General features: G+C 40.6%; 1 long non-coding RNA gene across 2 annotated transcripts in view; it reads right to left on the bottom strand.

Moving 5' to 3' along the window:
• Positions 1-10,447: 10,447 nt before the first annotated feature.
• Positions 10,448-12,682, bottom strand: part of LOC141096333 (uncharacterized) — a 272,072-nt gene continuing 269,837 nt past the window's right edge. The window contains exons 7-8 of one of the 2 annotated variants that reach the window (XR_012233668.1): positions 12,349-12,592; positions 10,448-11,193 (exon numbers count right to left, since the gene is read on the bottom strand). This is a non-coding gene — a long non-coding RNA (uncharacterized lncRNA). Of the gene's footprint in view, positions 12,593-12,682 lie in introns of both variants that reach the window. The other variant, XR_012233667.1, reaches the window with a different exon arrangement.

The raw sequence follows: 12,682 nt of genomic DNA, 5'->3' as shown, positions 1-12,682 counted from the left end.
TCATTCTTTTTCGACAAACATTTTTCTTTAAAACTTACAATTTTACTTTTTAAAGCAACAAACAAAAAGGGTTAAGTGAAGTTTCACAAACTACATATTTTATTTCCCCAAACAACAGTCGTCCAAGTCCAGATATTTGGAAGCCTATTTTCCATTAATATCAGTCTGGAGATTGATTTTCTTTTTCTATTAGAAATCAAAATGACTCACCACAAATGGGCTAGGTGATATTGCTCCTCTGTCTTTTGTATGAAGGTGGGATGAAATTTCCTTCCTATTAACATATAGAAAAGATGAACATGAAAAATATGGTCTCCAAGGACCACACACATTTATATCAGAAATATGTCATTTCTGTTTGCCAGGATGAGATATCAACAGCCTTAGACAATCCTTGAAAATTAGAATTCATCGTAACCAATGGTAACAGAGGTTTGACAGCAAAAGTCTTCCTCTATTGAAAGCTTACAATATGTTTCAATTGGTAAACAAAAAAATTGTTTTTTTTTATTGTGTCACCCATAATTTCAATGCGATAAGACAAGTACATTTCTAATGGCAAAGTTGTCAGATTGTATCATTCAATATGAGACAATGCGATTTCATTTGTTGTGCAAACAATAGAATTCGGCAGGCTATGGTCAAGCCGAGCATATGCTTGAAAAAGACCACTTGGTGGTTGAAACGTTGCATTTTATCATGGCTGAATAAATTTATATATTTCTCACTTGGATTGGATGCTGCTCCTCTTCGCTTTATTGGAATTCCTATGGTCCTGTTGGTTCTCTGGACGGTGAGCGTGCATCCACTTGATCCTGCAAGAGCTGTTGGCCATTTTCTTTTTCATGTAATTACCTCTTCACGTCTGGACCAAGAAATTTGGAACAGAGGGGTGTATGACCACTCTCAAAACCAAGAGTCAAGTCCAACTCCAAATAAAACCAATACGTTTATTTGAAAAATATATTTTTTAAAAAATACATCCTTGTCGTGAAAAAATAGAAAGGTGAAGGGGGGAGGGCAAGGGCAATGCAACGCATTTCGAGCGCGACTCCGGCATTCTTTGTCAAGCTACGACAAAGAACGCTGGAATCACGTTCGAAAAGCGTTGCATTGCCCTTGCCCTCTCTCCCCTTCACCTTTCTATTTTTCATGACAAGGATGTATTTTAAAAAAATCTTTTATCAAATAAATGCACTGGTTTTACTTGGTGCTGGACTTTCCTCTTGGTCTCAGCAGTTCCTACGTCTGGTGAGGACAACACCCGAGCTCCACACACGAGCTATGGCAGGTGAGCTGGCTTTTCTTTTTTTGCAATACTACGACCACTCCCTCCTACATGTGAGCTCTTCCTCTCCTTTCTACATATCCTAAGACGAGTGAATAGAGATGGTTGAATCAAAATCTTGCAAATCAAATTTGAGACAAATTTCATGAAATTTGCATGTCTGAGTATTCAAACAACTTGAGATTCATGTATATAGTATCGTAAAAAAATGTGCCTCTCACTCATCTGAATAAGGGTATATTGATGATAACATGTACAATAGATAAGAAACAGTCTTGGGGGACCACAAAGTACTGTACACATCTTTTCAAGCAAATTGGATTACTTACTATTTGCGGAGACTAAATTTGCTGTAAATCAATTTTAAAAAAAAAAATTGTTGAGCCTGGCAAGTTCGAACTTTGAAAGGTTTGATCATCTCTATGAGGAAGAAAGAAAGAATCCCACTGATCATAAGAACTTACCTAGTGGGTGTTAGGGTTGGCGGATCGCACTAAATAAAATAAATAATAAAGTGCAATCGCAACCGGGGGTCCACCGTGCAGATATATAAAACTGCAGCTAATGTGAACAATGAAGAACTAAAGACAGTGAGCGAACTCCTTAATAGGACCGCGTTAACTCCACACCGTATGAACAGAATGCACAATACTCAGCTCTGTTAGCTTCACAGAGAGGTAGAGCTAAAGGGTTGGCTCGCTCTGTAACTGACCCGTGCCAATCGCACATGTGGCCGAAACAGATGCGGAGTCTCAAGAAAAATACAAAAACTGACGCTAACTGCAAACCCTGTAGACTTCACAGAGGAGCACAGCTCTATAGTTGGAACTTGCCCTGTACGTCCACTGTGCTAATCGCACACACGTGGGAAACATGCTAAGTCAAGAGGGTAAAAAAAAACCCTAGCTGGCTAAAACTCAGGACGTAACTAAACACACACACGTGCATACAGAGTGGTAGCGTATCCACTCACACACACCAACCAAAAATGATACTAGTGCACCGGCGTGCGCCACTGAGGACCTTTCATACCCATGTCTGGACAGAAGAGACATTGCCCGCAGACCAATCCGGAGCTGCCACATAACCAGAGCAGCTGACATCCGACCACCAATGAGAAGATGCCACATCACGGACATGCTCAGTAAAGTGATCTCTGGACTTAGCCTCCAGAGCGCCAGGCTGTACCTGTATGCCACTGGTTACTAAAGGCTTAGCTGGAGAGTCAGCAGTAACCAAATGTATGGCATGAACCTGAGGAAGACACCGGGACCAACACCTGCGCTGAGCAGCAGTCTCAGCGGCTGGATCTGAATGGGAGACTGCAGGGCCAGACAAGGCTTGGGATTCCATCCCGTGCAGTGGGAAAATCCTGGCGCCTAACAGTGGGGCAGTTTTATAGATTGGCTCGTTCCAGGCTCGGCAATACCAAATATGTGTACTTTTTATTATATTTTTTTTACATAAATAAATATATTTACTGGTTTAATATTTTTTTCTTTATTTCATAATTTAAAAAAAAATATTTCTACCAGTTTAAGGTTTTTTTTTCTACTTTTTGACATTGTTCCAGGAGGGGACATCAACTTCCTATTGATAGATTGATCTAACACTCTAATTCTTCTGCATTGCATTAGATCAGCTTCTGACATGCAGGGACGAGTCATGTCAGTTCGATACCTTTGGGCCACAGAGATTTTTTGATACCTATGCTTAAAAAATGACAGTGGTCGCATATATTGCATATAAGATAATTAGTTAAATGGCAATATGTTGGCCACTAAGGAAATAAAATAGGAAATCTCTCACCGAAAGCTCTGATCAACAGGTAGATCCTCATCCCAAACATACACCAGACATAATCTTCCTCAGGTCACAGGGGGGTAGAGCTGGGAGTGATTAGCCCTAATAGTCCCTAGGGGTAGATATCTTAACCCTGTATGCCACAAACTCCTGCCCTAACAAGGGAAGTCTACCTTTATTCCTCAGCTGAACGGACCCTATAAGAGCCACACGTGCCTCCCACACTATTCTGACAACTAGCAAAGTGGGCAGTGGACATTTTGTCTTTATATTTTTATGAAGAGTGTACATGTTCTCCCCAATAATGTATGAGGAAAAACACATCGGGAGGCCTGCATGGCTGTTATAGGGTCAATTCATCTGAGGAATAGCTGTGGACTGCCCTTGTAAGGGCGGGAGTTTGGGGCATACAGCATTATGATATCTACCCTTAGGGTCTATTAAGGCTAAACCTGACATGAGGAGGATCATGTCTGGTTTATGTTTGGGATGAGGAGGAATTTCCTATCTACCCAGTGTCACCATGGAGACTACCGCGTAATGTGATCACATCGCATTGTGCCGATGAGAGCACAGAGGGAGCTCCTTCCCTCTGCGATGCCCTGTGATGTCGCTGTAACTTTTGACAGCTGCATCACCGAGGTTAAACAGCCATGATCAGTGCTAGCACCGATCGTGAGCATTGCTGTAGGGTGTCAGCTCTCATATAGAGCTTGACACGTGCATTTGACCACGGTGGCGCTCATCGTGAGCCCATGTAATGATGGCGCCATATGTATGCTTCTCTTTGCAGGAATGCAGCTCCCACAGAAGGGGTTAGAAAAATAATAGTAAATTAAAAGGCTCATATCTGTGGAACTGTATGACTAATTAAAAAAACAAATCAGAAATACTCATAGGAGCAGCAAAAAGAAGATGAGAGCAAGAGGTGGCCACCTTTTTTTACTTGGTGAAAGGGTCTTTTTAAAGAGTCACTAAATTACATATTTATTTACCCTAACCCTAATCCAAGGGTCACAACTTCATCTCAAGCATCTCTGGCTTTGAGAACATCATGGAAAGATTTACATATGTATGTGTAGACAATAATAGTAGGTCTTTTTATTTGCAGCACTTTTATAGGCTGCCATCTTTAGGTTTTATTGCCCCTTTAATACACTGCACTTACCAGATATGTAGCCCTTTATCCATGGAATAAATGCATTCATTTCAAAGTCACTCTCCAGCTTCTAATCTTATCAGTCATCTACTTTCGTTGAATATTGTTGACCTTTCTTTAATTATTTAGCTCCTTTAAGTTAGCAAGCACTAGGCCGGCGGTAATTATTTATGGCTTCTTCTCTTCTGTATCCTCCATGATTACAGCCTGTGTACATGTTAATCTGTAACTACACATCTACTTTCTAAGTAATGAGAAGTTGCCTTAATTTAATTTGTAAAGACAAAATGTTATTTTGTGCTTCTGTTAATTTACTTAACTGGGTGGAAATACGGTCTTTTACCTTGTTTGACTTCCGCGATGATCACAGACAAAGTACATTGAGGATGAAAATAAGCCCAATGTTTATTAACATGTAAATCACGACAGATATATTGTTTCAATAAAAGCCATGAAGAGCAGGCTACTTCGGAAAGATGCCATTTCAATATGCTGCCTGCCGTATGCTTTCAGCCGAACGTTCGGCCAGAAAAGCCGGCACATACATGAATTTGATGAGATAGGACTTTGCTTTAGGGCTCCGATGCAAAATTACTTGCAAACTTTGTCAAGATATTTTTCTCGACCGCTGTAGGCATGACAAATTAGATTGTAAGTATTACATGACTGGACATCACCAAGCCGGCAAAATTCAATCTAAAAAAAATTGAGTATGGTGTCATTTTTATATTAAAATAATAAAAATTACTTCTATTGTCTACAGTGAGTCAAATCGTAGGAAGAGAAAGGCAAGAGACGTCTGTGTAATCAGATCTTATTAGGAATGAATGGAGAGGAACTCTTCGATACGTAGACTTCAGAAATTACTAAATCCAACTGGATGCAGCGAGTTTCCGTGTTTTTTAGTAAACGGCAGATACTGGCAAGTGCAGAAGATGAAGACATGCGCTGGAACCTGGGCAACAACAGAGTACACTACGACAGCACAGGCTTTGTGGGATCTAGTGAAAGATTTTACATTAAAGGGGATCTGTCACACCATTTTAGCCCTATCAACTGCCGGCACTGCCATCAGGGGCTTATCTACAGCATTCTGCAATGCTGTAGATAAGCCCCTGATGTAACCTGAAAGCTAAGAATAAGGAGTTAGATTATACTCACCCCAGAGTTCGGTCCGCACCGATGGGTGTCGCCGTCCCGTCCGATGCCTCCCATATTCATACGATGATGTCCTCCTCCTTGCTTCTCCCTCCGCTCCTGTGCAGGCGTACTTTATCTGCCCTGCTGAGGGCAGAGCAGAGTACTGCAGTGCGCAGGCGCCGGACCTCTCTGACCTTTCCCGATGCCTGCGCACTGCAGTACTTTACTCTGCCCTCAATAGGGCAGATAAAGTACGCATGCGCAGGAGCCGAGGGAGAAGCAAGGAGGAGGACATCATCGTATGAAGATGGGAGGTGCCGGACTGGACTGCGACACCCATCGCACCATACCACACCCCCCGGTGAGTATAATCTAACTTGTTTTTCTTATCTTTCAGGTTACATAGGGGGCTTATCTACAGCATTACAGAATGCTGTAGATAAGCCTCTGATGGCGGTGGCTGCAGCTTTAAGCGCTAAAATGGGGTGACAGATTCCCTTTAAGTCCTGTATTGTCTAGTATTTTCCAATTTATGTTCTAAAATGTCCATTGGGTAGGTCAAGAAGCTCCATCAGCGAAAATGCAACTCCATTACGCCCTGATACCTACACGAAAAAAGATACCACACGGGTCTAATAAAAATATACAGTTTATTGAAATATATTAAAACAATGCATACAATTATTCAAAAAAAGTAAGGCAGAGAACCAAAATGTAGGGGATAACACTAGACAACAGAATAAATATACATAGAAGTACCTAGACCATAGTGTATCTGCCTACACCTCACCACTATAGCTGGATAAGATGGAGCAGGCATGGTACTTACATCAGGTAATGTTTTAGTAGTTAAAATCGCTTTGCCATCAGATGCCAATCGCACGGCTTTCGGATGTAAATCGGATGCTAGTTGTGAAAAATCAGAATGTACTCGCATGACACTCGTCCGTTTTTTCCGTTCTGATATCGGAGCTTTTTTTTCACACACATATGGGTATGAGCCATTAGAAGTGCAGCTCAGCCATTAGTTCTCACATTCTGCCCCCATTGTATTTTAAACTCATTAGTATATGGGTAGGGGATAAGAGTTGATTGAAAACTACTTCACTTTTTTTCCCAAGAAAATCAAAATATGTTAAAAGAAAAATAGGAACTTTTCAAGAGAATTCTTTCTGGGTTTTCATATGTGGACTGACATATATTTTTTTGTGACCCTATCGTGCATCACATTAAATCAAAATCCTACTTTTCTCCTATTGGAGGTTATTTTTTGTTTTATGCATTTTTTTTCTTTTTTTTTTTCCTGCTAGTTTCTGTTGTTGTCTGTTCTTTAGAAGATAAGAATAACTATTAGTAGGAACTGTTTGGATGATTCCGAAACAGTTTTACAATTATTTGTTCACCGAGGGGTGCGATAAAACAGATAAACTCCTACTTTCTCACATTTTTCGACCCAACGATAAGCGGCGACATGAATCGTGCATGGGCTAATGCTTTCAAAGCAAAAATGTAAATGTCCTCCGTTCTGCTATGTACAGACCTCAGGTGTTGAATATGTTATAAATTTCACACCGCAGGTTATTTACCATATTCCTACTAATAAAACACTCAGATTTACTTCTAAATTATTTATCAGCCTTCTGCATAACACTGTGAAATTGATATAATATTGATCGTCTACAGATAGAAACACGTTTAGTCTCGGAAAAATTTTGCATATACATAATTCATTTCTAGTCTCTTTCACTTGGCACGGGACTGCGGTTTGTTGCGGGCATCGTTGCATAATTTCTGATTAATTTGGATACACTTCAGGTGCGCATTGTACCTTAGAGTGCAAATTACACAATCCTTTTTACATTGTTTAGCTATCTTAAGTACGCAAGCCGGGTGGTTGTCCAAGAGAGGAAATAGGAAACTTACATAAATGTTTAGAGATCACTTTTGTATGAAAATTCATATTCATGTGGTAAGCAAGTGTAGGACTTGTTTGAAGGCATGTTGTATATTATGTGGACTACAATACAGAACCTTTTTTTCCTCAAATTTGCCAAATTTGAACAAATACAAGATAATGGAAGAAGGAATCAAAATCTCATACTCATCTTACCTCTCACTTCTCCAGCCCATCTGTTCCTCACCATCACTGGTCCAGTGCTCGTTGCATTTTCTGATGACCGCCATGTGTGGCAAAATTCCTGGACCTCTCAGGACTTCTGGCTGCGTTGAGGTCCAGGACGGTTGTGTGCAAGCATGAATGCACAAGGTCAATGTGATGTGATGATACTGTGACCTTTTTTGCTGTTGCAGTGATAAGAAAATGCCACAAGGACCGGACAGATGATGTGAACTGCTGAAGGGACGTAGAAGTGAGAGGTAAGGTAATATAAGTTTAGTATTTTTTAATTTCTACATCATTCGTTTATTACACTCTGAGGTCTGGAGATGCCCCAAAGCATAATAAGGGGGTTAATTAAGACATCAATGCAAATCAGTTTGAGATAGAACAGTTAATGCACCACTGGCTCTAACCACAGCAGGACATCTTCATAGAAATACATGAAGTTGTGAAGCTGACCCATGGCCAGTCCATGCATTAGCAGTCTAATCTCAGAGAGATTTGTGTTATGAATGAGTCACCGGAGGAGGAAAAAACAAAAATAAAAGCTAAGTCCAGAAAACCGGAGAGGTTGGTAGCTAGGTGATTGCAGACCCCTGATCCTATTCACAACAACTAACTGTAGCCGTGGGGTGGTCCTAGACACCTCGTTCACAGCCAGAGAACTAAATAAACCTAAAAAAGAAAGGGGAAATCTAAACTGCCCCAGAGCAGACCCCAAAGCAATAGACAGCCCCCAACATGTATTGACAGTGAAAACAGATGAAAACACAAACACAGACAGAAAGACAGGCTGAGCAAACGATGGGGCCCTCACTAACTAGATAGGACAGGAAAGAAAAGCAACTGTCTGCAATCAAGCAAAAACCCTGCCAAAAATAATGTCCAACACGTCTGATAGAAAAGGCCCTGAAGTCACTAGACTTCAAAATCACTATATCAGCACTCAGGTATATTCTGAAAACAGAGCAAAGAGATCAACTGATCAGAGACAAAAAATGGAGTTCAGCCAGTCCCAACCAGGGCTGGCTGAACACAAACACTAAGTAAACCAGACAAAATCTCATAGAACAATAGCAGAGCAAAAACTTAACTTTAGTAGATAGGACTAAACTGGAGGCCAGAGCTCAGAGCAGAGAGGATCACCAGCAACCCAGCAGGGTGTCGGCAGCCTTATATCCACTCAGAGACTCCGGATGTCCAATCACACTCCACCTGTTCAGATGACAGGTTTTTCCCATCCAAATTGATTTCACTACCTCCTTTCACCAGCAGAGGGAGTTCATCGGACATCAAAGGTAAAGGAGAAAATGAGCTCATAACAGATGTGCATGAACGTCTGAATAAGCCTTAAGTGGCATCAAATTTACATAGAACAATGTCTGCAAATTGAACTTCCTGGAAAAATCCAGATGAACACGCTAATTCGAATTTTGCCTTATCCGCTAATCTCTAGTTGTCACTTTTCTGATTATTACCCTCCTTTAACTCCTGTACTGTTGGCACTCAGCAGCTTCACAAAGTAATTTCATTACAAGGCATCACGTCATTTAGATACACCTGTGTCTTGGGATTTACACTCTAGTCCTATGCTTGGTTTGCACTTGGTTTGCACTTTTATGTTTGTGCTTGTATTCATATCTGCTGAGTTCCACTTCATCCATCCTGCTGCTTCTCAGATTCCTGAATGTACCAAGTCCTTGCTGCCCACGTGCCATCCTGCTTGATGCACCAATGTACAGGATCCATATTCCATATGCCTACATGGACCAGAGGATTATAGAATCTACCTTACCAGGTGAACCTAGTTCAAAATTCATATTTTCATTGTTCTCATATATATATGGGCACTCAGTGTACTGCTGCAATCTTTGCTATGTATTTATTACAGTCCAGTCACAGTAGCTTCCACCTGGTCATATCTTTTGGGTGTTGGCCAACTATTAATGAGAAGCAAAGCTTAAATTAGCCAACATATGCAAACAAAGATCTTAAACAGTACATTTTGAAACCGCAGTATGCTTTGAAATCTTTGGAAGGGAGAGATCTTGATGATGCAGTATAACTACCTTGTGTATTGTTGCTGTACTCTGTCTTGCCATGGTGTAGGACTCATGACAAGAAACCGTCTTCCATAACCTCATCTTTGAAACATTTTCCTAATACTCACCCAGTTTTAAACCTCCTACACTGCGGTCAATGACTGTTTTTCTACTTCCATAAGAAAATAATGATGATTATCACCTGTTTGCTGTAATTGGTTTCTCTTACACCTGATTACAACATATATCCCAAAATTGTCATAGGGATTAAAGAACTAATTATTACCAAAATTTGTCCTTGGACAACCTCATTTAAAGTTTAAGTGGCACCATACATCTCTTATCACTGCTCAACTATTTGGGAAAGAATCTTAATTTTTTCATCCAAACCGTTTAGACAATAGACTATCAATGGATCCACTGTAGAATCCAATGTCTATGACCTACATATTCTCAGTTGTCATTTTAATAAGGACAGAGCTAGTTTTATCAATGAGAAAGAGCTCTTCCTACTCTCTGTATCAGTTCATCATTAAGTCAGTCTGCGTAAACCTTGTGGCCTGAGAAAACGCACAAATCAGAGAACTTAAGAGCTTGATACATTGTTTCTATTAGTAGCGAGTCACGATGCTTTGTGGGTCAGTTTTGTTCCCTTTAGAAACCATTAATCTTACGCATATAAACTTTTATAGACATCTTCTTACCTCAGGCTACACAGATCGTATGGAGTAAATGACTTTACATGTTGGAAATATACTTAACACATCATAAGACACACAGTGGCTGAGTCTCATGCTACATCTGTGACTCAATACAGTAGAAATTATTCTTTTTCCTCATGTAAACCATCACCTGGCATTCATTACCAATGCAAATCATAGCCTCAGGCAATAAACTAAAGTATATACCAATGTGACCTCATGGGTCAGCATTTTAATTAGCAGACAATGCATTCTTCCTAACGAGAAAGACGTTACATGATAATAAAGGAAAGGGGAAAAACACTAATTGTAATTATCTATAGCGCTTTCTCAAAATAATGTGCATAATAATTTAAGTAGCTGCAAGGCATCATGTCACCGTCACTTTCTTTAAAGGGGACGTTCAGTTATTGGCTTAAAACATGATGAAGATGTCCACTTGCTGATATTAGGGACCATACTCGGCCGGTTCTGCCAAACCCATCCATTTCTATGGAGAACCACAGAGCATGCTCGTTTTGCAATAGCAGAAAAAAACAAATTTGTTGACTTTGTCGTAAGCCAAGGTAGATGTTAGTCTAAGTGTTGGTCGTCCAATTAACATTTTTATGAAAAAATGAATTGCCCAGACTTCTTCCAATAAGTTGATATATTAGGGTTAAACTAAAAGAGGATCTGTCAACAGATTTCACAATGCAAACATTATTTTACATGACATCATGAGGCTGTTACTTTGACAATACTTGCCTTTTTTGCATAATCTTTTTTAAAAGTTTAATCTCGAAGCTCCACCCACGTAGCCTGATTGACAGATCCTCACTGCGCCTTCTCCCCGCGTCTGCTAAGATCTTGCACTACTCAGTACAAGTTTCAGCTGCCTGTCAGGTTGGATGGGTAGAGCTTCAATACACTTGGACTCATGAGTAGAGATGGACAGACCCCTGGATGTTTGTATAAAAAAAAAACAGGTCTGAACAGGTGCTTACCTAGAGTAGCCAACTCAAAGAAATAAGGCAGCACTCTGAAGCACTATAGCATGCAAACATGAAATCTGAAAATTGAATTGCATTACTGCACTAGAAATATGAAAAATTGAGAATTCTTAGCACATAAATTAGCCAATTGATGTGTACCTGCCTTTAACATAATGTAACAAAATAATTAAGTTTACCAAAATTTAATTTGTTTGCATTCCACTTCACACCAGGCCTCCATTTGGCTAGATTCTAAACACAGAAAAAAACAATGATACACATGTATCACTGTTCCTTATCTACGCTAAGGTTCTCCCTGCCCGGTCCTCACAGTTATGGTCCAGTTTCCCTTTACAGGTTTCCATCTACACAGTTACAGTCCTTTCTTCAGGCACCTATGGCATGAACTAGATTTTGCAATGTCATAGAGTAGCAAACTGATGCAAATCACAGCATTGAAAAGCCTTGTCCGACATGCCAAAGATCAGAATGGAACTATGAAGACTAAAGGGCCTGTCACACTAAGCGATATCGCTAGCAATATCGCTATAACTTGTGACGTTATAGCGATATTGCTAGCGATATCGCTGTGTGTGATACTTACCTACAACCCGCTCCCCGCTGGTTATCACTGATTGCGCGAGAACGTCCTGGACTGTTTCTCGTCGTCAGCTTCCTGCTGGGCTTCCTGTGGAGAGACGAGCGACAAGCGTGGAGCCGGGCGGGAGGACGTCAGGATCGCCTCATCTGACAGGTAAGTAGCGACCCCCATCCCCTGCGATGTCGCTGGTGAGATCTGCCTGTGTGGCAGCTCACTAGCGACCACTTAGCAATGTACCAGCGATCCTGACCTCGTCATATCGCTGGTCGGGATCGCTGGTACATCGCTAAGTGTGACAGTACCTTAAGACCAATAACTTATGATGAGGTTTAGAGCAACCGGCAGGGAGTTGCAAAGAGCTGGTGTGGGCCATGGAGAGATGAGCCCTCACGTGCTCCATGCAACTCCCCAACTATTCTTCAAAGTTTTCGTTCAGACTTCCATTCACTGATTTTTTTTTTGTCTTCATAGTTCCTTTCCAACCTTTGGCGCCTCTGACTATACCTATCCTTCTTTCTTACATTTTGAAAACTTTAGGCACTGATGTTTGGAGAAACTGCGCTTTGCCGAAAGGCACTTTTGATTCTCATCAAGTAAAATGTCCAAGCCGAATTTAAGTGAATTTGCCAAATTTGAATTTGGCCAATTTGTTCCAAACTTTGCAACTAGATCACGTCCACAAATCCAACAGTACCCACGATAGCCTCTCCTAAACTGCTTAAAGAAGCTGTGATGTCAGCCATATTAAGAGTCAGCGTACTTTTCCTAAAAAAAAAAAAAAAAAATTAGGAAACCGCTAAATATTAATATATTTTTTTAAGTGGGAAACTCTCTTTAAATCTTGTGAAATTGCGT

This window comes from Dendrobates tinctorius, unplaced genomic scaffold, assembly GCF_039654945.1.
Source record: "Dendrobates tinctorius isolate UK_male_01 unplaced genomic scaffold, ASM3965494v1 ptg000009l, whole genome shotgun sequence".
In the NCBI taxonomy this organism is placed as follows: Eukaryota; Metazoa; Chordata; class Amphibia; order Anura; family Dendrobatidae; genus Dendrobates; species Dendrobates tinctorius.
Note: the sequence above shows the minus strand (reverse complement) of the source record. Positions and strands in the feature narration are given on the sequence as shown.